This window comes from Papio anubis, chromosome 11, assembly GCF_008728515.1.
Source record: "Papio anubis isolate 15944 chromosome 11, Panubis1.0, whole genome shotgun sequence".
In the NCBI taxonomy this organism is placed as follows: Eukaryota; Metazoa; Chordata; class Mammalia; order Primates; family Cercopithecidae; genus Papio; species Papio anubis.
In genome coordinates this window covers 57454194-57478567 of record NC_044986.1, presented here as the reverse complement: position 1 = coordinate 57478567, position 24374 = coordinate 57454194, and the positions used below count along the sequence as shown (strand labels likewise).

Here is a 24374-nt window from a genome sequence, read left to right as displayed (position 1 = left end):
ATTAAAAAATAGGCAAAAACATGAACAGACTTCTCTCAAAAGAAGACGTACATGTGACCAACAAACGTATGAAAAAATGCTCAACATCACTAATCATGGAGAAATGTGAATGTGAGTGAAGGCGTTTCATGGCTGTTTGATCTTCCTTTTTTCTTCTCTCCTTGCTGCACAGAGGCCCCATTCTCTTAGGCTCTTGTTTCACCAGTTCAGCCTCCCCTCTAACTTCTGCCTTCAGCCTCATGACAGAGCCCTCTCTTTTGGTATCCTCTGTCCTAAACATCTTGCATTTCTGGTATTTCCTTCCTCATTTCCCATGGCTCATTTTCGTAGGGTCTTGTCAGCAGTAGTTGATAGGCTAATTATGTTGATCAATGAGTTTATGCTGACATGCATGAATTCATGGCTCACCCCAGTCAGTGGAATTCAGTATATAAACATCTGTTTACTTAAGCCTGTTTTGTTTAAGGTATTTTATTTGGAAGGATCTCTTCAAAGATACAATCCCTGCTCTCAAGTGTATCATCATTGTGAGCAAGGCTGGACTCTTGACTCTCTGAGGAATAGAAATATGGAGGCGCCTTAAGAAATAGATGATCCAGTGGCCGAAATCAGCTTTTTACTCTAGTGTATTTTTGGAACCCTTTTCCTGTCCCGTGGAAAAAAAAAAAAGTGTTTCAGAGGTCAAATACATTTCAAAACTTCCATAGAGTCTATTTCCTTCTTTGAGGGTCCCATGAAACAGCATATTAGAATTCTAAGAAACTTTTCAGGTAGACAATCTAATTTTATTTAAATCATGAGTTTCCCAACATAATATGACCATAAAACTCTTTAGTCTAAAAATACCAGTTAATATCCTTCAAAATTAGTATTCTTCAAAATACACTTGGAGAAATGCTGATTGGATTAGGATTTCAAGCTTAAAATGCCACGATTGTATTATAGAGCTACTATTGGTTTTCTGAGGTATCATAATGGCATGGGTTTTGTTTTCTCAAAAAGGAGTCCTGCTGTTTAGAGTTGAATACTGAGGTATTTATGGGTGAAATAATGTGGGTTCTCAGATTTTCTTTAAAATATTTCTGAAAAGAAAGAGGGGTTATTGACAAAATGTTAATAACCTTGGTGATTAATACACAGAGGTTCATTAAATTGTCTACCTATTCTATATATGTTTGAAAAGTTCTATTATAAGAATCTTATTTTAAAATTCTGTGATACTTACATTATATAAAGTCAGCCAAACTTCATTAATTTTTTTTTTTGAGATGGAGTTTAGCTCTTGTTGCCCAGGATGGAGTGCAGTGGTGCAGTCTCAGCTCACTGCAACCTCCACTTCCCAGGTTCAAACAATTCTCCTGCCTCAGCCTCCCAGGTAGCTGGGATTATAGGCAGGAGCCACCACGCCTGGCTAATTTTTAGTATTTGGTAGAATTGGGGTTTTACCATGTTGGCCAGGCTGGTTTTGAACTCCTGACCTCAGGAGATCCACCCTCCTCAGCCTCCCAAAGTGCTGGGATTGCAGATGTGAGCCACCGCACCCAGCCCAAACTTCGTTCATTTGTAATTCACCAATTTAAATTCTGTGAGCATTAGGATGATATACAAGTTTGATTGAACTGAAATTGGTCTTCGCTTATAAAATATATTCAAAATTAATATAAATGTAGAGTTTCCCAGAAATATAGCAGAGAATAGTTTACAAATCCTGGGGGGTTCTGGAGATGCCTGAGTGGCAAAGTGAACCGAGCAAGTAATCAGGTGGGCACATGTCCCCTTTCCCAACTCCAATTTTAACCCTTTAATAGAGCAAAGATCTACTTGCTACTTTGTTTTTGTAAAGGGCCTATTGTTTAATTATATAAAAGTATGAAAACCACTGCTGTATACTCAGATGAATGCGGTCTACTGGGTCTAATTTGGTGAAACTCTTCAATGTTTTAATTTGCCTAGATTTTAAAAATTGATAAGTCGAGTTCCCAGGCCCCCTTCCCTGTGCCTTTCCACAGAGGCCAGGGAGGGCTGCCCTTTGGTACTTTGCTGGGTTTGTGGTTTGTGAGTTGGCAGCTTGCTGGCAGCCAGCCTTCTGTCTGGTCTGGTGCATATCATGCCATGGTTCTTCCCCTCAACTGGCAGCAGGTAGGGAACTTGCATGTCTCCAGTTGTGATTCTCCATCTTAGATTAACACTTGGGGCAGCTCCACACCACCCTTCAAAACCCAGGACTAGGTTTCAGGAAGACTCTGGACTCAGAGAGCTCTAGAAAATGAGCTGTTCCTTTCTCCAAAGTATATTCTAAAAGCTAATTTTTGTCTTGGTCTTAACTGGAGGTATCTTGAACAGCAAAGAATTCCATCTAGAATGGATGGATCATTGAAGAACTCAGGAAGGCTTCTAAGTGTTTTCATCAGATGAGAAAATGGAGGCCAGTAAAGAGTTCTTTCTACTGCTCCCCAGGGCCCAGCTCCTTACTATAGGAGGTAGTAAAGGGCTTCAGAGCACCAGCTGTGGGGTCAGATGGTCTCAGGTTTCTCCAACCATGTCACTTTTTAACCTCTGGCAAGTTATTTAGTTCCTCTGAGTCCTAGTTTCCTCATCTCTTGTAAGATTGGGAATAATATCACTTATCCCATACAGTTGCCTCAAATATTTTTATCTGTGCTAAGTGTTTCTCCAGTGTCTTTCATTGTAAAATGAGAGAAAGTGGGATAAGCTCTTTGTATGAAACCTGTCCTGTTACATGGTAGAAACTTGACATACTCGCTTTATTGCCCTTGCAGTTCTTCTGATGGTTGTTGGGGTAATGGTTCCTATCGTGAAGATGGAACACCCCTGCTTCTAACAGCTCACTTAGTGAAGAAGCCTGCACAGAAAAATCTCCCTTTCCTGTCAATATTAGTTTCCTGGAAAATCTTAATATAAGAAATTTGGCTCTAGGCTCACTTAGGAATGAGGAAAGCAAGTTCTAGTTGAGGTGTTGACCACTCTGAAGATCCCATTAGTCTCACTGTGCCTTTTCCTGCCATGACATTGTCCCATGACGATCAGTGGTGATCAGAAGGACCTATTGATATCAGACAAAAAACTTCTCATTTATTTAGCAATTAGCTTCTGTATTGATTCCAAGTTTAGAATAAAAACTGAGATCAATCCAACATAATATTTCTCATCCGGTTAACTTAATCTAATTAGTCTGGCGTGACTTTCTGAAAGCCATGGCCACTGGGGCATGCTTCCAAACATCATAGATGGAATGCCATTCCCTGCCACAAAGTGGACAGCAGTCTTTCCAGGAATGAGACCTGATGTATAGAACTGGTGATTGGTTTCAATTCTTGACTTTTTTGTTCTGGCTATTTTCTCCTTTTATTCCCCCTCCTCATTTCTGATGTTTTTATAGACAGGCATAAGACATTGTCTCAACAAGAGTGAGGTTTCCTCCGTTGATAAACGAATTCACTAAACAGGTTCTCTCTGCTCCGAAAGAGCATAAATCTCTACAAAGAGGCTTCAGTTTGGTTTCAGCACATGTGAACAATGAGACAGCCTTAGGAGGCCAACTTTAAATACTTTAGAATGAAGCTTTTTAACAAAGACTCCCAAAGTACAGGCAAGCAAATCAAAGAAAAATGTCAAACTCCGAATACACTCCAAGCCCAGCAAAACGTCAAAGGAGCTGCTAGGAAGGGAAGAATGGGCCTTCAGATAATGTATAGCCAGGGAGAGAGGAGAAAGAAAAGAAGATAGTATCTGATTTATAAATATTTATAAAACAATCATTAGGCTTGGCTGGAACATGCAGTTCTTCTCCGAGTTCACTGGTGGGAAACAATAATAAAATGCAAGGAATTATTCAAATAAAGGCAAGAAAAGATTTAACTCCATATTTTTAGAAATCTACCAACACTCCTCACACCATGTAGTGAAGAAGGGTATAGTAAATGAGCTCTGTGGAATCCTGTACTTGGGCGGTATGGAGGAAACCAGCTCAGAAACAGACTTCAGAGCCATAAATTAGCTTCCAGTCTTACTGGCCAGACCCTGGCCATCAGCATCCACTCTATATTGGTCCTTGGCTAGTGTCCACTCTGCTCCCATTCAGAGCTCTAGCTGCATAGGCCACCCTGCTGCCCCTCTCATTTGTGAACCATGTGGTGACTGCTCAGAACTGGGCCTGAAATAGTTCCTCTTTAAAAGGCCCAGCTTGGGTTCTCTTTTAATCTGGACCAAGACAATTTGGTAATGTGCTTCTGAAAAGGACTTCCATTAGGAAGAATTCATATTTGTTCTGGGCCTGTCTTACCTAGGAATGGGTGAGGGGGCAATTTAAGCCAAAGCTTCCTAACCATTTTGTGACAGCCAAAGGCAAGCTAGGAGTTGGCCAGGAGATATGATGGGCTATCCATCTCCGTAGTGCTAAAACATTTAACCTTCTTTAAAGCCACTGCTCAAACAGTTACAGTGATTAAAATTATCTTTAGGCACTATTTAAATCACTGTTTCTAAAAATGTTCTAAATTCATAATTGTTATTTGACACTTAAGATCCTTAAGCCTCTCCCCAGGGCCATTTACCAGCACATCTATTTGAGCAAAAATTTTTGTCAATGATGACAAATAAGTTCAAACATATCAGTACATTTTTTGAAACTGTTTTATTTCAACGTTATATGCCAATTTGAGATTGTGTTTTTCCTGTTTATGTTTTTTCTTATAGTAAGTATATAATACAAAACTAACTTTGTTCAAGTCCCATTTGACTCCCCCAAAATCAGCCCCTATCCCAGTTTATTCCTGTGTACCATACAAATAATATTTCTTTTTATATGTACCTTAACAAGAAATATACTATATAATGCTTAATTTCAACTCTGTCTCCAGATCTGTTCTAAGCGCTTTATGTATATATACCCTTCTTAATGTTCAGAGCAATCCTACAATATAAGGACTGTTCTTTTTTTTTTTTTTTTTTTTTCTTCGAGACAGAGTCTCCCTCTGTCACCAGGCTGGAGTGCAGTGGTGCGATCTTGGTTTACCAAAACCTCCACCTCCCAGGTTCAAGCAATTCTCCTACCTCAGCCTCCAGAGTAGCTGGGACTACAGGTACGTACTACCACGCCCAGCTAACTTTTGTATTTTTAGTAGAGATGGGGTTTTATCAAGTTGACTGGGATGGTCTCCATCTTCTTACCTCGTGATCTGCCTGCCTCGGCCTCCCAAAGTGCTGGGATTACAAGTGTGAGCCACCGTGCCTGGCCTAAAAGGACTATTCTTATGTTCATTTTACATACAAGAGAACTGAAGCACAGAGAGGCCAAATAACTTGCCTAGGCACATCCAGGAAGTAGCAGAATTGCAATTTTAAACTCAGTATGCTCTTACCACTAGGTTGTCTTGTCCCTCAAAAATGTAGGCAAGCGTTGGTCTATCAGCATGCAGTTTCAGCCATAGAGATGTTGACCCCAATGGGGCAAAATTGGTTCTTGGTGGTCTAAAATATCTTACTCTTTTTATGTATAAAGCACAGATTACATTTAGTACATAAACAGATAGTGGTATATCTAGGAAAAAGAAGATTAGAAAAAACAACGTTCTTCAGTGATCATTAACTTAAAAAGACTGAAAAACATTGGACTATGGGTTATATGAGGAGAATACTACCATAAGTCTTTCCCTAGCAGCAACCCTCTATTCAAACACACAGACACATGAACCCTCAGATGTACCAAAATTATTTCTCAATCAGAGTAAGTGCCTGAATTTTTTCATATTAGAGAATCATTCCTTTGGATTATCATAATACTGCCCATAGAGGACCTTTTTCCAAATGCAAATATCACTGGTATAAGTAGTGTATTAATCTTTTCATATAAATTACTGAAAGTGAGACTAGCAAGTTGCTGAAGAAATAAGAAAAGACCAAGTCAGATTTCAGGAAAAGGGAAAAAGAGACAGGTCAGGTGGGGAGTATGGGGTCTGTGGGCACAGCAGGGGACTTGAGAGTGCAACACAAGGGTATAAGAATTTATGAGAGCAGCAGGTACCTGAGGACCTAGTAAATTGAGATCAAGAAGGTTAAACACAAGAATCACCCTATTTATGACATTTGGTACCCAACAGAATTAAGTTCCCACCTTGGCTCTATTACCCACCAGTTCTGCAGCCAGGGCAAGGCACTTACCCTCCCTGAGCCTCAATTGCTTTTTCAAGGAGACGATAGGCTTTAGAATATAAATGCGTGGGAAATGCCTGGAATGGAGTAGGCTCTCATCATACACTAGCTTAAAAGTTGATGGTATTTTTATAATAATCGGATGATTACCTTGCAATTTTATCCAAAGCTAGCCATGTGCTTAGAACAACTGTGCTCTTTCCTCATTGGATTCAGTGAGCAGTCAAGGGAAGCAAAGGTGCAGCTTTTTCTCACTCACCTCCCACAGAAGCTAATTGAGATGGGAGCTCTTTTGGCTTCTCAGTGATTCTCTAATCACATCACTGTACAGACACGTCAAGGCAGCCAAGGCTTTAGAAAAGTAATTCGCCTCTTCATTGTTGCAAATATTTCCAAAGGGAAATTAAGGTGTAATTTTTCTAAATCAATCGAGTGATTGCCAAGACAGAGTAAATAAAGGGTTTTTTCACAGGAAAAAAAAAATCAGCAACTGGATTGCTGATAATTCACCCCTTTCATTCCCAGATTCACTGGAGCCTTGATTCAGCCAAACCCGGGTTTCTTTGATTTTGACCTATGTCTTCAGTTCTATAGTTTGGGGAAAAGGATAGGAGATGTGAAAACCTTAGAAGGAAGGCAGTATTTAAGGACATGCAGAAGAACATGAAGAGGTGGAAATTGAGAAGTCATATAGTTTTATTTGGGCCAAATTACTGCAGTACTTATTCCACATGACCACCTCTTCCAAATCTATTATGAATTCCAACACAGCTCTGGAAGACCATGGACTATCTTACAGACTGAGCTACACCCAGACCTGGAGCCAGGAATGTCCCAGCCTCCGGCAAAATGTAAACATTCTCTCTCATGGTTGAACGGGTCCAGGAAGAATCTATTTTTCTTCCCCAAATCTGCAGGGAGAAATATAACATCCAGGTGACCCCAAGAACATAAAATGTTATGCAGTCTTCCATTTCTCATCTTCACATCCTGGGCTCTTCTATCTCAACTCTGGATTTTATGTCTGCACTTGCTAGGATGAAAGTCAACTCTTGCCAATGTCCTATGTGCCTCTCTCTTCCTAATATAAGACTCTAATTCCACGTTTCCTTAAAATGGCTCAGATAGACATTTTTTCATGGCTCTGGCATCCACACTACCCTGATTGTAGCCTGGAGTAAGAGGACAATGGTAGACTCCTGGGCCCCTCCTACCACTCCCATCTTGAGAAAGGAACTGACCAGGGAAGGGCCAGAAAAAACTCACTAAGCATGTGCTGTCCAATACAATAGCCACTAGATGTATGTAGCTATTTAAATTTATATTAATTCAAATGAAATAGAATGTAAAATTCAGTTCTTCTGTCATACTGACCATATTTCAAATACTCAAAAGTCACATGTGGCTAATGGCTGTGGGGCATACCGAACCCCTTTCTTACACCATATACAAAAATTAGCTCAAGACGGATTAAAGACTTAAATGTAAAACCCCAAAACTGTAAAAATACTGGAAGACAACCTAGACAATAGCATCCTGGACATAGGAATAAACAAAGATTTTGTGATAAAGACTCCAAAAGTAATCGCAATAAAAGCAAAAATTGACAAGTGGGATCTAATTAAGCTTAAGAGCTTCTGCACAGCAAAGGAAACTATCAACAGAGCGAACAGTCAACTTACAGAACAGGAAAAAATATTTGCAAACTATGCATCTGACAAAGGTCTAATATCCAACATTTATAAGGAACTTAAACAAATTTACAAGAGTAAAGCAACCCCATTAAAAAGTGGGCAAAGGACATGAACAGACACTTTTCAAAAGAAGACATAAACGTGGACAAAAGCAAAGAAAAAAAATCTCAATATCACTGATCATTAGATAAATGCGAATCAAAACCACAACGAGATACTATCTTTCACCAGTCGTAATGACTATTATTTAAAAAATCAAGAAAATAACAGATGCTGGTGAAGTTGCAAAGAAAAGGAAATGCTTATTAACTGTTGGTGAGAGTGTAAATTAGTTCAACCATTGTGTAAAGCAGTGTGGTAATTCCTCAAAGAGCTAAAAGCAGAAATACCATTTGACCCAGCAGTCCCATTACTGGTTTCCTACTCAGAGGAAAATAAATCATTCACGTGCACACGAATATTTATTGCAACATTACTCACAATAGTAAAGACATGGAATCAATCTAAATGCCCATCAATGACAGTTTGGATAAAGAAAATTCGTTGCATATACATCATGGAATACTACAAAGTCATAAAAAAGAATGAGAATATGTCTTTTGCAGGAACATGGATGGAGCTGGAGGCTATTATCCTTAGCAAACAAACGCAGAAACAGAAAACCAAATACTGCTTGTTCTTCCTTATAAGTTGGAGCTAAATGATGAGAACTCATGCACACAAAGAGGGAAACATCAGATACGGGGCTCTAATTGAGGGTAGAGGGTGAGAGGAGGGAGAGGAGCTGAAAAGATAGCAATTGAGTATTGGGCTTAATACCTGCGTGATGAAATAATCTGTACAACAAACCTCATGACACGAGTTTACCTATGTAACAAATTTTCGCATGAATCCCTGAACCAAAAATAAAAATTGTTTTATTTTGTTTTGTTTTTTTAAAAAAGAACATTTTCATTATCACAGAAAGTTCTATTGGACAGCACTACTCTAAAGCAACGGGTTCATCATGACAGGGGCTCCTCTTTGCAGGAAGGTATTGTTCCCGGGAACAACTGTTGGCTTGAAGTCTGAATATTTTCTTTCCATTAGGCACTTCTGGACATGACTTCTCTGGGTCTAGGACTTGCCATTTGGGAAACTGATTCTTCTCTTCAGAAATATCCCAATTTAAACCAAGTTCTTCCCTGAGTAAGCAAGAAGGAAGAAATAATATTTTAATGGTTGACATCCCTTTTAAAATTTTTAATTAAATTTTTATTGTGGTTAAACACGTGTAACATAAAATGTACTATTTTAACCTTTTGTAAGTGTACAATTCAATGGTATTAAATACATCCACAATGCTGTGGAACCAACACCACTATAACATTTTCATCACCCCAAAAAGAAGCTCTGTAGCCATTAAGTAATAATTCCCCATTCCCCTCTCCTAGCCTCTGGTAATCTTCAATCTAATTTCAATGTCTATGAATCTGCCTATTCTATATATTCATAGGAGTGGAATCCTACAACATTTATCCTATAAGCCTGACTTCATCACTTAGCATAATATTTTAAAAGTTCATCCATATTTTAGCATGTATCAGAACTTCAGTCTTACTATGTCTGAATAATACTCTGCTGTATGTGTATACCACGTGCTATCGAAAAGAAGAGAGAATTTTAAAGCAATCAAAGAATTGAGGTATATTATTTTGCCTTGTTGAATTCTTTGCCATTCCACTTACTCTTTTCTGTCAACAAAAAATGGAATTATTTTCCTACTTTCTGCTTCACACAGAAGGCATTAAAGATTTCTCTGGAGCTGTTCTCTTCTGATTGGCAAAACAATTGCACAGGGTCTGGCACAGAGTAATTGTACTATATAAATGTTTGCTATTGTTATTGTTATTATTATTATTATTATTCTGTTGGATCAGCAGTACAGGGCAGATGATCTGAGTCTGGATTTCTGAAAATGCACCTGGCATCATTTCTTAGGCTGCCCCATGGGCGAGATGGTCCAGTTAGTTGAACTGGACACTGGTAGGACAGCTGAGTTGACTGATCTGATTGCTTTGCTGCAGTCTCAAGTTGTTAGAAAGCCCATCATGTACTGAAGACCAACCTTCCTATTCATTGCTTCTGCCAGTTTGTCCTTGCTCTGCCCCTGGAGAGACACATAGCTGGTATTTCGTCTCACCAGATGACAGTGTTCTGGTATTTAAAAGTGACCCTGCTCTTACTATGTCTTCACTTCTCCAGGGTAGTCACACCCACTTTCTTCCTCTGATTATTGTTGCTAGTAGTTTCTGACCTTTTCCTAGCCCAGATTCATTCTCTGGATATATCTTAACTTGTTCAGGACCCTGTGACCCAGGGCTGTATACAGTACACCGAATGTGGTCTGACCATAGAGTATTTCTTAAAGATTGGTGATTATATAGAAATAATTAGGTTGATATATACATGTGCTTATCTACGTATCTCCATTTATATATGGATGCAACAGGTTTAAACACACACATGCCCTCATCCACCCACCCACTCACCCACACAGACACCATTTCATTCCACACACTTTATATGATGGTGGTACGAGTGTTTTGGTATACATGCTCTTCAATCTTCAACATCTCTGAAGAACATAGTGTTCTATTAGGTCAGCCCCCAAAAGGTCAGTGGTGACATGATTCTCTTGCTTGGCTGTAGGGTTGGACAAGGACATCAGTGGTAGTAATGACCTATTGCCTTTGGAGGCTTCCCAGAAGAACCAAGCCTGTTAGCCAGGGAACAAAACATAACGTTTACGGAGCCTGAATGTGAAATATTTCCCTCTTTGAAACAGTGAAGTGGCACCAGCTACCTTGTCTGATACCTCACAAAGGTGTTTAGAACTTTGTTTTATCTTAGACATATTTCCAATAATTATTTATAAATTAGAGTTGAAAACCTATCAAACATTGTTTTCTCCACTTCTTCATCTATAACAACCCCTCTCTCCTGCTCTCCTTCATTTTTCTCCTAACCCCTCCAAAGCACATTGTAAACACCAATAAACAAAAGTCTTAAAAGTTGGGTAGCTCCTATGCATATGTGAGACGGGACAACAGAGGGCTTAGAAGAAAGCTATAGTCATTTAAAGGGGATGAGTTCAGCAGCACGAGTTTGCTACAGCTTGATCAGAGAAGTTGTTGTTTATTATTTTTTGTGTAAACAGAACATGGGGGAGAAAGAGACACTAAGCTTTAATAATAAAATGACCTTTCTTCTGAGTAGATCAGCTTTGTAAGTGAAAATGATTCAAGGCTCAATCTAACATCTGGGGAATAGAGCCTTCCCTTCCAAAGACAGATGTGATTATGACACATAGTCAACAATGTTTTTCTTCATTATTGTTTGGCCTGAATTTGGGGTTTCTGGGAGAGAAAGGGAGATAAGGGGTTGAGGACTTGGAGAATAACAGAAATTAAATGGGGATGTATCTGTGGTTTTAGGTCTATATTACAGAGTTTTATTGTTGGTTTAGGTAAAATATCATTTGGAATTTATCATAAGAAAGTCTCCTAGGCTTTCTAGTAGACCATTCTCAAATTAAGAGATAGAATCTGAACTTTGTGAGGTGATTTTTCATTAACTTAACGGAAAAACCATACTCTTAGCATGAGGAACTGAAGCCAGGATGTGGGTTTCCTAAGCTACCATAACAGTGCAGTTTAGAATGTGGTGTATACATTATGATTAGCTCATAGACATTTCCTTTATGACATTCAAAATATGACTCTGTCTATTCTAAGGCAACTTTTGGTTTCATTACTTACATGATTCTTATAACTCCATAACAATAAATACTGATTATATAGAAATGAGGTAGTGAGAATGTTCCTTGCCCCTGACTTCGATATCTACTGGTAAGTTATTCAATTTTAAGTGCCTCAAATGGTAATATTTAAAATATGTATAACTGCATCAAATTCTACCACATTACTACAATTACAATGAGAATAAAACAAAACAGGAAGTGACACATAGGAAAGCATTTTGGAATGTTCAAAATAAAGTCACTAGTATATTTAAACTGTTTTAGCCAGAAGTGATTGCTTAGTTTCCTCATGTCAGACAATATACTAAGCACTTTTCTGATACTCTCATTTAATCTTCATGAAAGGCTTATGAAGCATGTACCATTATAATGCCTACCTCATATATTAGAAATGAAGCAACAGGGTCACAATTATAAAGTGAAGGAGTTAAGATTTGGATTTGTCTACTACTAGCACTATTAGAGCCTGTCTCAGCTAGATTACAAGACATTCTCATGTAGCATGGGAAGGAAATGATCTGTAATATTACAGAGTGATCTCAAGGCTCAATCCTCAATGGATATGCCACGAATGTGGTGGTTGGCAGTCTCGGAGATGGCCCAAGGACTCTCATTTCTTAATATTCATGCTCTTATATAATCTCCTCCCCATGAGTAGGAGGAGATTTCATGGATAACTTCTATTGAAGAGAATACAGTAGAGGTGATGAGATATCACTTGCTAAGATTAGGTTATAAAAAGACTGTGGCTTTCATCTTGAGCCTTCTCTCTCCATCCTGGATCACTTCATCCTGGGGAAAGCCAGCTGCCATGTGTGTGAAGCAGCCCTGTGGAGAAGCCCACATGGTAGGGAGAGGAAGCCTGCCAACAGCCACGCAAATGAGTTTGGATGCAGATCTTCTGGGGACTGCCAACAGCCATATGAGTGACCTTGGAAGTGGATCCTGCCCCAGCTGAGCCTTGATGACTATAGCCTTGGCCAAAATCTTGACTTTAGCCTCATGAGAGATCCAGGTAACCTGCTTCTGGATTCCTGAACCACAGAAACTCTGAGATAACAAATGTTTATCATTTATTGTTTTCAGCCACTAAGTCTCATGCAGCAATAAATAACTAATATGAATGGTAACCAAATGACTGGCTGCAGAACTGAAACCTTTTCAAGCCTGCCTCCTTCAATTCATTCAACAAATACTTATTGAGATATTACATGCCAGGCATTAGATGTGGTTCCTGCCCTCAAACGGCTGATCTTCTGATGGGACATGATGTGGCAGGAAAAAACTTTTTAAAAAAAAGTTAAAAATCAAAATTCCTTTTAAACTTCTGGAAAATGATTAGAAAGAGCAGAGATATGGAGCCGGCCTGAAGGGCTCCAATTGCAATCTCCAGATACGGGTCTTTGAGCTTCAGTTTCTTCATCGGCACAGATAAAAAATACTTCTGAAAAGTTTGTATAATTAAATAAAATAATGTATTAAAAATACCTGGCATGATACCTGGCATATATTAGGGTCTCAACAAATGCCAATTCTATGAGTATTACTCTTCCTCTTTTTAATGTAGGGAATATCATTAGAATGTAAAGGGCTATTGAGTGTGTATAAAGAGATAAGCACAGGGCATGATCCATTTTAGATGCAACCAGAGTACTTATTTCCATTAGTTTCTGTGGATCCTATAAATTATGTTATGACCAGAGGAGACGAAAATTTTATGAAAAACTTTTGAGGTTCTAATTTTTGTTTAAAACGAAAAAAAAATTGACCAATTTGCATCAGTTGCATTAATCTAATATTTATTAAAATATCTAAAGTGATATCTGAAATTGGAAAGACACATACACAAGCCTAATACCTCCCAAAAAAGTGGAAAATCAGTGCTAGACTGCATTGGATTTTATTTCTCGAGGAACTAAACATGACCACTAGATGGCACTGGAGTCTGATTTCATCTTTCTATTTCCAGAACAGTCCCTGGGAAAACAACGGTAAGGCTGTCATAAATTTTCTGAGTCAGTTACTTGCTTATCTGATGTGGTACAAGATAAAAAACATTTCTGTATTGTTTTTCAAGTTCCTAGTAATCACCTGTCAATAAATAAACATAATGCCCACTCTTAACCTGAAGCCAACTGATCTCACAACTGAGTTTCATGAACCTTTGAAGAGCTTTCTGTAAGTAAATTTAAGTTTCTACAAACTGAATAAATTATAATTTACAACCAAAAAAAAAAAGAAAGAGACATGATGTGCCTCTGCCAAAGCGCTGACTCCTGCTGTAAATTTTCTCTAGCAATTCAAATCTCAGTTATGAAACATCTAGGACAGTACCTGGAAATTCATTCAACAAATATTTATTGAGACTTTCAGCATTCAAAGGCCCACATAGACACCGAGAAGCAATGGACACCCACATGGAGTTCATTTTCTAGGGGAAGACTCAGACAATAAGCAAATGAATAGATACAATAGTTTTATATGCTATGAAGAAAATAAGTGGGTAATGTGATAAAGATAAATAGGGGCAAGTTGAGGCACCTTTGATAAGGTATGCAGAGATCTTCTCTGAAAAGGTGGCATTTAAGGTGGAACTAAAATGACTATATAGAGTCATTCATAAAAGGAAGATTAGCCTGGTCCAGGAACCAAGAGGCAATGAAGAGGAATTTGGAGAGGCAGGCAGGCCAGGCCATGGAGTGACTTAGAGTTTGTATTTCATCTTGTTGTACAAGCCACTGAGAGGTTTTAAGCAAGCAAGTTGCACAATCTGATTACATTTTTAAAACATTCTGGCTGTTAGTGGGGAATGGATTGTGTGACACAGGATAACACTAGCAAGTGCTTAATAAATGCACAATGAATGAATGAATGAATGAATGAATGAATGAGTGAATGACAGTGCCTACTATGTACCTAGTACCAATAAGGTGCTTTTGATTCACTGAAATTCACTTTACACATTATCACACTGACAGAGTTAGACACTCTTTACACAGGTTCTCAAATTTCAGGGTCCATCACAATCATCTGTAGCACCTGTTAAAACACAGATGACTGGACCACATCTTTTATCATGTTCCCCTCCACCATCACTTCCTCCCACCACAGCTTCTGATTCAGGAGATCTGGGGTGGGGCCCAAGAATCTGCATTACTAACTAGTTCCCAGATGATGCTGATGTTACCAATGTGAGGACCACACTTGGAGAACCACTGCTGTAAGAGGCTGGGCATAAAATGCCAACAGCTGTTAAAACAAGCAAAAATAGAACTTATTTTAGTTCTGTTACAGTTCAGTCTTCTGGGTGTTGGAGACCACATTCATCCCTTTCTTGTATTACTAAAATGGGAAATACTGTTCATTTCCTGACCAAGGATGATGTCCCTTCCTCCCTTACTAACAGAGCTCAAGTGTTGTTTAAGATTATTATTGTGTCCAAGTTCACAGTTGAATCAGGATTCAATTGAACCAAATGTACCCATTGGTACCAAAGCTACCAGTTGACTTGGTAGCTTTGCCAGATTAGATACTCACTATCCCAGCCTCTCTTGAATGGTCATGGGACCAGGTCTGACCAAGAAGAAGTAATAGAAGCCTGTTGAAGATTCTGAGAAAGACTTTCCTCTTTAATAACAAAGAAAGCAGTGAGAAAAAAGTATTTACTTGTAGGAGACTAATCAGTGAATATTCTCATGCATAAATAGCCACCATTTAAAAAATGTGAATAGCTGTCAGTCATGGTGTGCTGGTAAATGTTAACAACAGGCTCTCAGCAATCATGGGAATAAATTGCTGATTTCCATAGTGTAAATGCTGCCACGATGGCTGATTTCAGGCTACAAATGTGAAATCATTGAACACAGAGTTGCAAATAGATGTTAACAATTGGCTCTCAAGAGCCAGTATGAGCCAGTTGCAGCAAACTATTGCTGGAGATTATAAACCTAAAGATATGGTGCATCTTTCTCTGAAATACAAGGTAAGCAGAGCTAATTGTTCATGTTTTTGGCACATATTCTCTTCTGAAATCTAGTTGCATAAACAGCTGAGAAGGTTCAAGCACAATGTTTAACACAAGAGAATACAACCAGATTTGTGGCTGAAGGAAAGTCCCTTGCCATGACTATTTACATTTTGCTAAAATGTAAACCTAAAAGTAATTTCCTGCACAATTTTTTGCATCATGATAGGAAGTGTTTTTGAAAATGGGGTCGGCCTAAGACTTCTCAACAAACTATACTTCTTATGCAGTTACCTACCTTTCTCCTTAGTGTCAAAAGAAAGTAAAAGCAAACTATTTATTTGGGAGTACCTCTGAGGAATTAACAGGTTCAGTTCCTTCTGTAGAGCAGTTGTCAATGTCCTCTTGTTACTACATCCCAGTAATCACTTAAGCATCTGCTCAGCTACTGTGCAAGTTTCCAAGGTCTTACAACAAATTTTAGCAAACCCTTTCTGCCTGTTACCTGACATCGCACATCACACTCTAGTCAAAATGTTTTTTCTCAGGTCCTCTCTACCCTTAATGCAATGCCTTAGGATGAATAGTTTCTCGCCTGGAACAGTTCATCGCCTCATTCAGGATTTCCCAAACTTCTCAAATTGCAAGAACAACTTGGGGATGTTATAAATACAGATTCCTGAACCTCATCCCCTGATCTCCTTAATCAGACTCTCCAAGAGAAGGAGTCTGGAAATATGTAATTTTTAGCAAATGTCCAGATAATTTTTCATGATGCAATTTTAGAATAACCCTACCTTATCTGTCTTCTTATTGCTCAACTCTCAGTTTAACCATTGCTTCCTCAGGGAAGCCTTCCCTGGACCCCCAAAAAAGGTTGGATCCCCTTCCTATCTGTTTTATACTATGCTCACAATACTTTGGACTACTTTTTAGTTTTTACTCAAAAGAACTTTATTGAGAGTCTTTCCTACAAGATTGTGAATTTCATGAAAGTAGAAAGTGTGTCTTCTGTATGACAGTATCTTCAGTGCCTATCACCATCTCTGGCGCATAGTAGATGCTCAGTAAATATAGGGTGACTGATTGTCTCATAGACCTTTTGTTCTACTTCTGTGAAGAGAAACCTAAAGATAAAGTCACATCTTCCTCTAGGAGCATTCATTCATAACGGCAAGCACATTTTTTAGGTTCACAACCAAAATACATGCCCTTGTACAAGTTCCATACCATCATGGGTCTTGATTTCCTTAGTTTTAAAAGAAGTAGGAATAGATTAAAAAAGAACAGTCCCAGTAGATTTAGTTATGAATACCAGGGGTTGAATGTGAGCCTTAGAAACCTGACGCAATAGGAAGAAGAATATCCTTACCGTAAGGAAGTATATATTTTTGCTTCCAATCCGCAATGGTCACAGATTCCTTATCAGAAATGTCTAACTAGCAGAGCTTCCATTTCCTTTCTGGGACAATCTCAGTTCCCACTGGTGCTGTCCCTGGTGGTTTTGTTGAGTTGAACTTTTTTATTCCACTATCTCCAGAGGGCAAAGGCTCAGCATCAGAATCTAGCACCATGTGTCAAGGCGGTGGTAGTGGAGGCGGAGATCAAAAAAGAGATGCAGCTTTTTCAAAGAGCACCGTATGTCTCTTTTCATTTCCAAACCAAATGAGATGGATTAGGGAATAAATGTAGAATTCGTGTCAACCTCTTGAATCTTAGGGACCAGACACCTTAATTTTATTTTTATGTCTTTCTTAGGCACCCCCTAGGCCAAATGCCTGCCCTTTCACTTTTTAGTCATTCTTATCAGTTCCTTTAGTTAAAATCTAGAAGTATAAATCTTATAGGAACCAGATAGTCACTTGATACCTATTTATTGCATTCATCCTATCTGCCAGACACTACATCTATGAGCTAGCCAAATGGAGGTTATTGTCAGACATGACAAATGAGGAAGAGCCGTTCGAGAATAAGAGGTGACTAAGCTTAAATCTATTCCTGGATCTGGGTACAGTGGCTCCTGCTTGTAGTCTCAGCTATGGGGGTGCCTGAGGTGGAGGATCACTTTAGCCCAGGAGTTCAAAGCCAGACTGGGCAATACAGCAAGACCCCATCACTAAAAGTAAAAACAAAAACAGAAACAAAAACAAAACCGAAAAAATGAAAACATTCCTAGGATTTAGAAAACATCATTTTGAACTATAAACCCAATGGATGAGAGGCTTACACGAACTAATGTTGGTCCTAGATTGTTGAAAATGTAGGAAACATTGGAGATCCTTTAGTGCCAGGTTTTAAAACATTTTTAGCTTTGGTTTGAACAAAATCTTATTGGAAGCACACTGTGCAAAATGACCCCAAATAGCTGCTGAAGTTGTCACAGAAGCAAGGATCTTTGGCATCCTATCCACCTTCTCCCAGTGACAGTTGCTGAGGACACTGCAAATTCAGTTGGAAAATCATGCACCTACTAAAACATCTCCATTCTACAAATAGAACTTTGAGGTCCAAAAGGGAAATTATCTTCTCATGATTATAGAACTCAATAGAAGAGCCAGGCCAAAAACCAAGATTTTTGGCTTCTAATCCATGGCCTGGTTCACATCGCTATAGCATAGAATATCAAGCATTCTTCCTCCCTAATGTATGCAGTTCCTAAAATCAGTCCCCTGGTGGGTTGGAGACACTTCCAGAGGTACTTGATACTGTCATTCGAGAGCAGCTAAGGAAACAAACAGAAGCCAAACCCAATCCAGTCCAGTAATTAATTAAAGCCAATCAATGTGTGGATAACCACATCCTACTTGTACAGATTCAGAATCTCCATGTATGCAAAACTCTTGAAAGTCAGAGAAGTAGAAACTAGAATGTTGCGCGACTGCAACCCCAGCAGAAACATTCAGTTACTCACCCACTGTAAAACTCTCCCCGAAAGGGATTTACATTGTGCCTGGGTGCCCGATGCATTCTCTGGTATCACCAGCCACATTTGAGGTGAAGGGAACCAGAAGAAACTCAACATGTGTCAAGTTTTTCCTAGACTTTCTAGTGGGAAGGTTTCTCACCTGCTTTGTATCTATTATTCCATCATCCTAATTAAAATCCCCGTACAGTTTTAGGGCAGAGATTACCTAAGCCCAAAGCAAATGAATTAATATGACATGGTACATTAATGTGGGAGATCAAAAAGAAAAGCATTTTCTCTCCATTTTGTCCGGCAGGTTGCATATCGTTACCTGGAAGAGTAATTTCCGACTCCTGAAAAAGGATGCCTTTACTGGCTACTCCTGACAGACAAATTGCATTTGTCCCTTTGTATTTATTTTTCTGTTAATAAAATTGACATCACAATATACTATCCTCAGAAATGAAAGTCTGCCTTTACATTTATTTAGCCATCTTTCATGATTTTTCTTCCAGGAACTCATGTATACGTGGCAAATTTTGTTACTTTGACTAGCCTGCTGCTCTCTGTCAACCGCCGTATGTATCTTTTAATTAAGTAGAAAAGAGATCTTAAAAGCTCACATAAGCCTAGGAAACTCTATTTCTGGCTGACAGCAATGTCTCCTCATTTGCTAGCAAAAGCACAGATTGACAGAATGGAATAGATCAAGAAAATTGATCGTTACTCATATGTTGCATAGAGTCAATATATGTAAATCCATCCCTATTGCTGGCAGGCCCTGAGATGCCTGCCATGAAGAACAGACATAGTTACAGGCTGTTTTCTAGTCCAAATGCCAGCCTTTTGCTTTAATGCAGCAAAACTACAGTTATGTACTCAGAAAGCTCTTTTGTATTCATAACAACTGCAGTTTGAATGTGGTTCAGGACAGAGGAACTATATTTACGAGTTACCATCTCTTCCGAGTCAATACAATTTGCAGTAAATACAGTTTAAGTTAGAGCTATGGTATAGATGCTCTGGGAATTGTCTTTGTGATTTTACTGCATTTTTCGGAAGCGTTTTAAATGTTCACTGCTTTTGAGTTCATTTCTTTAAAGTGAACAGCCTCATATGGTTTTTGTGAATATCAAGTGAAATAATAGATATAAAAAAGGTTTCGAAAAAATTAAAAGCATTATGCAAATGGGAGATGATGATGATTATTACCTTTTGTCTCAAGATCCTTTTGCTTAAGGGTGATACTCCCTAGTTATCCCAAGGCCTTTTAAAATCTTGATTTAACCCCTGAACACGGGAGGTGGGTGTTGCGGTGAGCCGAGATCGTGCCTTTGCACTCCAGCCTGGGCAACAAGAGTGAAACTCCGTCTCAAAAAAAAAAAAAAGTCTTGATTTAAAATTGTTGGATATTCAAAGTAGCAGTGCCTGAAACACAACGTCTAAGAACATGAAATGCACATTATGTGTTTAGATAGCCCTTAACATCTCAGAGAGAAATAATTGTGAACCTCATAGCATCAAAGAAGAGTCGTGTTTCTTTCCTCAGGAGTAGGACTCAATGGTGTATGAATTTGAGTCTTTCAAGAGCTCTTAGAATTGCTGCCTTCTTTCCTGAACCTAACTAACCTATTTAAAAGCTAAGACAGTGTCTTTTCTATGCTGTCAATTGCCAGAGAACCACGGTTCACAAACACATATACGTAGACCATCATTCAGGCTGATTTAACACTCATAATATATGGCAGCAATCACAGGGAAAGCCTTCTGAAAATGGGACAGTCTGAGCAAGGAGGACTGGGGTCTGCTGTAACTTCACCCATTAATTTATTTCCACCCATTCTAGTCACTCCAAACAACATAAGGCCTCTCTTTCAATGTTTCTTGCCCTAGAAGTGGTAAATGCCTCAATTACCCAGGCCAAGTGGCCAAAAAATTTTTCAGGGACAGAATGACATATGAGAGTGGGAAGATTTTAAAGATCTCTCATTTCAGGTCTTCTCCCTATCACCCTCATCACTTTCTCTCCCTTCTATTGTTAGAAGGAAGAATGCTATTGTTAGATTCCACACAGGGCTTCCTCCACTGTCTATGAAATGTGCTCTGGTCTTCCCCATTCTTAGTTTTGCTGGCATTTTTGTTGCTTTCCTGTACCTCCTTTGCTTTCCCTAGTAAACTTTTTGAGGGAGTTTACCTCATCACTTTCATGTCATGATCTCCAGTGGAATTCCTTACAGTATAACATCTCCTTCGACTGCCCACTTGCTTTCTCAGAAATCCTTGGTAACTTCCTCATTGCTAAGTCCAGTGGTGTTCTCTCCTTTGGCATTCTATTTAATCTTTCTATAACTGTGACATTCTTGATACACCCTTCATTGTAAATCTCATCTGTTCCCTGGGTTTTGGTGTCTTGGTCTTCCTCCTTGTCTCTTCTTCACCCTCTGTAGATAGGGACTCCCAAAGTTGCTGATCTTACCAGCCTTCCTTACATTCATTGTGTCCTAGTCTGTTCTGTGCTTTAACAGAATACCAGAGACCGGGTAATTTATTTTTAAAAACAGAGATTTATTTTCTACAGTTCTAGAGGCTGGGAAGTCCCAGGTCAAGGACTCTGTATCTGATGAGGACCTTCTTGCTCTGTCATCCCATAGTGGAAAGCAGAAGGTCAAGACAGCATGCATGAGAAACAGCAAAAGATGGGACTTGTAGCCTCAAGCCCTCTTATAATTGGTATTAATCCATTCATGAGGGTGGAGCCCTCATGACCTAAACACCTCCCATTAGGCTTTATCTTTCAACACTATTGCATTGGGAATTAAGTTTCTAACGTATGCTTTTAGGGGGACACATTCAAACTATAGCATATTAAAATCTCTGTCTCAGTGGAGTCATATGCACCAGAGGCTTCTGCTGTCTGAATAGTTAAGTCTCCAAGCTACCTTTCTAGCGCTGACCTTTCCAACGCACTTCAGATGTGTTTTTTCTCATTGTCTGGTGGCCATAGCTCTCAAATTTAATGTACCCAAAGCTCAAATCATCTCACTCCCACAAGATAGATCCTTTTCTAAATTTTTGTTTTTCTTTCATGTTCATTTTAATTCTCAATCACTTTTCCCCTAATAATCTAGTCTGGAAAACTTTGAATAATTATTGGCCCTTTCCTCTTCATCTCATACCTACACTATATATCCTTAATATTCTCTCAGAATGAAATAATTATAAAGTTTGTAGTATCAAATACCAGCTAGTAATTTAGCTGAGCCTACCAGTACCATAATATCGTATCATTTTTTAAGCTTCCTGTCAGGGAACATTTCAAAGATATGCAAAATAAGAGAAAATAGTAAAATGAACTTCCATGTATCTATAGCCCAGCTTCAACAATTATTACCTCAAGTCTTTTTTCTTTTCTTCCATATTTTTGCCACCAACACCCTGAAATATTTTGAAGAAAATCTCAGATAGCACATCATTTATTTGCAAATACTTAAGTGTATGCAATGGTTAATTTTACGGGTCAGTTTGACTGGGCTTGGAATGTCCAGAAAGTTGGTTGAACATTATTTCTGGGTGTGTCTGTTAGAGTGTTTCCAGAGGAGATTAGCATTGGAATCTGCAGAGTGAGTTAAGCAAATTTCCCTCCCCATGTGGCTGGGTATCATTCAACCTCCTGAGGGACTGAATAGAGCCCAAAAAATAGAGGAAGGGTGAATTTGCTGTCTGCCTGACTGTTTGAACTGGGACATAGATCTTCTCCTGCCCTCAGTGCTCTTGGTTCTCAGACCTTTAAACTTGGACTGAATCTAGATCATCAGCTCTCTGACTCTCAGTCCTTTGAACTGTAGCCCTAGATTTCCTGCATCTCCAGCTTGCAGAAGGAACACTATGTGACTGCTCAGCCTCAATAACTGAGTGAGTCAACACTTTATAATAAATTTTTTGCTGTCTCTATATATGTCCTCTTACCTCTGTTTCTCCAGAGAAATCTCAATGAATAGAATATCTCTAAAAGACTAAGATTCTTCAAACTAAACCATTATATAAAGTACCCAAAATACACAATGATCTCTTAATATCATATCTAGTCAGCAGTTTTCACATTCTCTGTTCATTTTAAAAATGTTTTCTTGGAGGAAATGCAAATAATGCTTACACTGTAATTCATTGATATATCTTTTTAAAGTCAAAGTTTCTCTTAATCTCTTTCATCTTTTTTGGTCCTTTTAGTTATTGTTGAAGAAACAACAATTTATTGGACAGAGTTTACCTCAATCTGTATTATACTGAATGCATCCCCTTGGTATCATTGAATATCCTCCTCTGTAACCTGTATTTCTTGTAAAATGGTAGTTATATAGAGAGATATGACCAGCCGAATATACCTCCACCGGAGAGCACGTAGTGTCTTATTGTCACACTTTTTGTGATGTTGACAGCCACTGATGATCATTGGCCAGATTCAGCAACATACTAGAGGTTATAAAATGGCGATATTTTAATTATCTCATTGCTTTCTTAGTATATTTGTTATCTAGAGTATTTCGGTAAAGAGAAGTTTTACTTTATCAACTATCTGGCTACTCTAAGACAGCAATTCTCAACTTTTTGGCACCAGGGACCGGTTTTGTGAAAGATTTTTTCCACAGACTGGGAAGGTGGGGATGGCTTTGGGATGATTAAGGCACATTGCATTTATTGTGTACTTTATTTCTACTATCACTACATGGTAATATATAAGAAAATAATTGTAGACCTCATCATAGTGCGGAATCAGTGGGAGCCCTGAGCTTGTTTTCTGCAATGAGATGGTCTTATCTGGGCGGTGATTGGAGACAGTGACAAATCATCAGGCATTAGATTCTCATACGGAGTGTACCACCCAGATCCCTCGCATGCATAGTTCACAATAAGATTTGCACTCCCATGAGAATCTAATGCTGCAGCTGATCCAACAGGAGGCAGACCTCTGGTGGTAATGAAAGAGATGGAGGGGGGATCTACATACAAATGAAGCTTCACTTGCTTGCCTGCCACTTACTTCCTGCTGTGCAGCCCGGTTCCTAACCAGTCACGGACTGGTAACACTCTGTGGCCTAGGCATTCGGGATCCCTGCTCTAAGATACAGGTCATATAAAAATGACAGGATAGCTTACTTATCTTTATTTATTGGTTTAAAAAATAATAAATTTGTTTCCTAGCAAGCTTCAAAATTGACCAATAATTTTGTTTGATTTGCTTATATATCTGTGAACTCAAGGAATTAATCTTATCCGATGTGTTCGAATTCATCAGAATACACTCTCTGGAGTAATGACCCCATCTTTGGCCACTGTGAGCCTCTTTAACTTAGCTGCTGACTCTTTTTGACACAAGCTTAGTCAAGCAACCTTTGATTGCTTCCTTGTTCTCTGGTGCACTGTAGGCTCATCGTACACATTTCTGCCTGAGTTTGCAACCATCCACATCCAAGGAGTAGGAAATAGCGTTTAAAGACTACAACTTGCATGACACGTATGCTTATTATTAATAACTTGATCACTGTTTCTAGGCCTTTTCAGTGGGCAAAACTAGAAGCCAACTTTAATATAATATCCTTATTCCTCATTCCCTCATTTAAAACATAGTCATTATCTACATTGTCAGAGCATGTAGACATTACATACTAGACTGACTCATTTATAGTGTATTTTTGGTCTTGATTGTACAGGCAAATTGATATTTAATGTTCTTTACCCATGCTTTCAGTAAATTTGGTTGTATGAAGCTCGTATTTTAGTACAGGGATTTTTAAAAACTTTATAACAATCTTTTATGGAAAAATACTTTTGTAAAATACA

The 24374-nt window shown here is 38.7% G+C and overlaps 1 long non-coding RNA gene across 1 annotated transcript in view; it reads left to right on the top strand.

Moving 5' to 3' along the window:
* The first annotated feature begins 8540 nt into the window (after window positions 1-8540).
* Window positions 8541-24374, top strand: part of LOC103887594 — a 116564-nt gene continuing 100730 nt past the window's right edge. Inside the window, exons 1-2 of the long non-coding RNA XR_651754.4 lie at window positions 8541-11755; window positions 19052-19114. This is a non-coding gene — a long non-coding RNA (uncharacterized LOC103887594). The remainder of the gene's footprint in view (window positions 11756-19051; window positions 19115-24374) is intronic.